We start from the raw sequence: 4,745 nt of genomic DNA, 5'->3' as shown, positions 1-4,745 counted from the left end.
CAGTGAAACCGCAAAAGGCTCATTATATCAGTTATGGTTCCTTAGATCGTTAACAGTTACCTGGATAACTGTGGTAAATCTAGAGCTAAATTCACGTCCTTTGGGACGTGTGCTTTTATTAGGCTAAAACCAAGCGATCTTTGATCGTTTATATGGTTGAACTCCAGATAACTTGCAGATCGTATGGTCTCGTACCGACGACAGATCTTTCAAATGTCTGCCCTATCAACTTTTGATGGTAGTATCTAGGACTACCATGGTTGCAACGGGTAACGGGGAATCAGGGTTCGATTCCGGAGAGGGAGCCTGAGAAACGGCTACCACATCTAAGGAAGGCAGCAGGCGCGTAAATTACCCACTCCCAGCTCGGGGAGGTAGTGACGAAAAATAACAATACAGGACTCATATTAGAGGCCCTGTAATTGGAATGAGTACACTTTAAATCCCTTAACAAGGACCTATTGGAGGGCAAGTCTGGTGCCAGCAGCCGCGGTAACTCCAGCTCCAATAGCGTATATTAAAGTTGTTGCGGTTAAAACGTTCGTAGTTGAACTTGTGCTTCATACGGGTAGTACAACTATAATTGTAGTTTGTACTATACCTTATGTATGTAAGCGTATTACCGGTGGAGTTCTTACATGCATAGGTACTTGTATTTATGTATGTTCCTCCTATTTAAACCTGCTTCAGTGCTCTTCATCGAGTGTTGTTGTGGGCCGGTACAATTACTTTGAACAAATTAGAGTGCTTAAAGCAGGCTCCAAATGCCTGAATATTTTGTGCATGGAATAATGTAATAAGAACAGAGGTGAAATTCTTGGACCGTCGTAAGACTAACTTAAGCGAAAGCATTTGCCAAAGATGTTTTCATTAATCAAGAACGAAAGTTAGAGGTTCGAAGGCGATCAGATACCGCCCTAGTTCTAACCATAAATTATGTGTAGCTACTATCATGACTCTCTCAGTCGCTTCCCGGGAAACCAAAGCTTTTGGGCTCCGGGGGAAGTATGGTTGCAAAGCTGAAACTTAAAGGAATTGAAGGGCACCACCAGGAGTGGAGCCTGCGGCTTAATTTGACTCAACACGGGAAAACTTACCAGGTCCGAACATAAGTGTGTAAGACAGATTGATAGCTCTTTCTCGAATCTATGTGTGGTGGTGCATGGCCGTTCTTAGTTCGTGGAGTGATTTGTCTGGTTAATTCCGATAACGAACAAGACTCAAATATATTAAATAGATGCTTTCAGGATTATGGTGTAGAAGCTTTTATAGCCTTCATCTGCGACCGCAGTAAAATGCGTTAGTGGTTGAATGTGTTTATAGAAGTGGAGCCGTACCTGTTGGTTTGTCCCATTATAAGGACACTAGCTTCTTAAATGGACAAATTGCGTCTAGCAATAATGAGATTGAGCAATAAGAGGTCTGTGATGCCCTTAGATGTCCTGGGCTGCACGCGCGCTACAATGAAAGTATCAACGTGCATTTCCTAGACCGAGAGGTCCGGGTAAACCGCTGAACCACTTTCATGCTTGGGATTGTGAACTGAAACTGTTCACATGAACTTGGAATTCCCAGTAAGTGTGAATCATTAACTCGCATTGATTACGTCCCTGCCCTTTGTACACACCGCCCGTCGCTACTACCGATTGAATTATTTAGTGAGGTCTCCGGACGTGATCACTGTAACGCCTCGTGTGTTACGGATGTTTCGCAAAAGTTGACCGAACTTGATTATTTAGAGGAAGTAAAAGTCGTAACAAGGTTTCCGTAGGTGAACCTGCGGAAGGATCATCAACGTGTTCCAACCGTATAACAAACAAACTTTTATTCTCCATATTTTCTTCTGCATAGAAGAGAAATTTGGAAATAAAGTTAAAAACAAGAAAGAAGAAGACCAATCAGAAACTTTTTTACAATTCGAAAGAATATAAAATCATACATTGGCATAGTTGTAAAGAATTTAATTATTCCATGCAACTATTCGAATATACTCAGTGTACTGTTTTGATCTTCATTGATCGAATACATACATTGCATAACAAAAACATACTATTACAGTTGTACTTATATTTAATATAAGTTAATGTCCTTCTTCGTTTGCTCGACATATACCACCGAGTGGAGAATGTTGATGTCAAGCGGTTGTTTGGACTAAGACATTCGCAACATAAATTGTATGTATAAAAAACATAACTTATTGAAGAAATTGATATATGCCAATTCATTTTGGTGTATTTTTGATTTCTTTCAATAAAAACAATTTTGACTGTATACACAAAACACAAAAATAAATTATCACTCTAAGCGGTGGATCACTCGGCTCATGGGTCGATGAAGAACGCAGAAAACTGTGCGTCATCGTGTGAACTGCAGGACACATGAACATCGACATTTTGAACGCATATCGCAGTCCATGCTGTAATTTTAGAGTGCTGCTTGGACTACATATGGTTGAGGGTTGTAAGACTATGCTAAATAAGTTGCTTAAATAATCAAATCATCAAATGATTTGTGTTTTGAGCACATGTTATATTACTGGATTCTGTATATTCATCATATGATGAATAAAGAATTCATAATATTAATAGTCAAGATAGAATACCTCATTGAAGAAATCCTAGTATTTTCAAATACTTATATATTTTTTCAATCGATTGAGGAAGGTCTAGCATAAAATGATTTTTTTATGAAACCAGAATTGTCTCTTTTGAATTGAAAATGAAAATTTCATATATCGAAAAGAAAGGATTTTTTTCATTTGAAAATGATGGTGTTTCTATTTAATGTATAACTGAATAGTATCTGTTTTATACAACCTCAACTCATATGGGACTACCCCCTGAATTTAAGCATATTAATGAGGGGAGGAAAAGAAACTAACAAGGATTTCCTTAGTAACGGCGAGCGAAAAGGAAAGAGTTCAGCAATAAGTCACTTTGTCTTTATGGCAAATGTGAGATGCAGTGTATGGAGTGTTCAATTTCTAGTATGAGAAATTAACGATTTAAGTCCTTTTTAAATGAGGCCATTTACCCATAGAGGGTGCCAGGCCCGTATAACGTTAATGATTACTAGAGAACATTTCCAAAGAGTCGTGTTGCTTGATAGTGCAGCACTAAGTGGGTGGTAAACTCCATCTAAAACTAAATATAACATGAGACCGATAGTAAACAAGTACCGTGAGGGAAAGTTGAAAAGAACTCTGAATAGAGAGTTAAAAAGTACGTGAAACTGGTTAGAGGTTAAGCCCGATGAACCTGAATATCCATTATGGAAAATTCATCGTTACGATTGCTATATGAATAATATAGTGGAATGGCGTGCATTTTTTCCATATAAAGACATTGTAATCTATTAACATACACAATTTATCATAAGATCGATGGCGAAAGTTCATTCAAATTAGTATGCTTGCGTATTAACATAGAATAAGTGCTGTCGATTGGATAAAGTGTTGATAGATCTATTATATATAGCGCTTGAATACTTGTATTCTATAATGGCACATTAATCTTGATTTTTGTGTTTATTATATGCGCTTATATGATTTACAATGCGAAAGATTCAGGATACCTTCGGGACCCGTCTTGAAACACGGACCAAGGAGTCTAACATATTTGCAAGTTATTGGGAATTTAAACCTAATAGCGAAATTAACATAACTTTTATGGGATTAGTTTTTAGTCTATTTATAGTCTATTAATTCAATCCCGGGGCGTTCTATCAGCTATGCATAATAATATTTATATTATTTATGCCTCTAACCAGAGCGTACCTTGAGCATATATGCTGTGACCCGAAAGATGGTGAACTATACTTGATCAGGTTGAAGTCAGGGGAAACCCTGATGGAAGACCGAAACAGTTCTGACGTGCAAATCGATTGTCAGAATTGAGTATAGGGGCGAAAGACCAATCGAACCATCTAGTAGCTGGTTCCCTCCGAAGTTTCCCTCAGGATAGCTGGTGCATTTAAAAATTATGTAAAATAATCTTATCTGGTAAAGCGAATGATTAGAGGCCTTAGGGTCGAAACGACCTTAACCTATTCTCAAACTTTAAATGGGTAAGAACCACACCTTTCTTGGTATGAAGGTGTGGTTGTGATATAATGTGCCCAGTGGGCCACTTTTGGTAAGGAGCACTGGCACTGTGGGATGAACCAAACGTAATGTTACGGTGCCCAAATTGACAACTCATGCAGATACCATGAAAGGCGTTGGTTGCTTAAAACAGCAGGACGGTGGACATGGAAGTCGTAATTCGCTAAGAGTGTGTAACAACTCACCTGCCGATAGCACACTAGCCCTTAAAATGGATGGCGCTTAAGTTGTATACCTATACATTACCGCTAAAGTAAATGGTTTATATTCAATTCGGTTGGATTTTAAACTTTGAACTTTAGTGAGTAGGAGGGTACACTGGTGTGCATGGAAGTTTTTGGCGTAAGCTGTGAGAGCGTGGTGGTAGTAGTAAATAATCGAATGAGACCTTGGAGGACTGAAGTGGAGAAGGGTTTCGTGTGAACAGTGTTTGATCACGGTTAGTCGGTCCTAAGTTAAGGGTGTTGACACAATGTGATTCTGCCCAGTGCTCTGAATGTCAAAGTGAAGAAATTCAAGTAATCGCGGGTAACGGCGGGAGTAACTATGACTCTCTAGGTAGCCAAATGCCTCGTCATTAATTAGTGCCGCGCATATTGGATTAACGATAGACACATATCGTTACCGCTGTAAAAAAGTGTGT

General features: G+C 38.8%; 1 pseudogene; it reads left to right on the top strand.

The window, feature by feature from the left end:
- Positions 1 to 2,296: 2,296 nt before the first annotated feature.
- On the top strand, positions 2,297 to 2,461 carry LOC131805276 (5.8S ribosomal RNA; annotated as a pseudogene).
- The last annotated feature ends 2,284 nt before the right edge of the window (positions 2,462 to 4,745 follow it).

Source organism: Musca domestica, unplaced genomic scaffold, assembly GCF_030504385.1.
Source record: "Musca domestica strain aabys unplaced genomic scaffold, Musca_domestica.polishedcontigs.V.1.1 5, whole genome shotgun sequence".
Taxonomy (NCBI): Eukaryota; Metazoa; Arthropoda; class Insecta; order Diptera; family Muscidae; genus Musca; species Musca domestica.
Note: the sequence above shows the minus strand (reverse complement) of the source record. Positions and strands in the feature narration are given on the sequence as shown.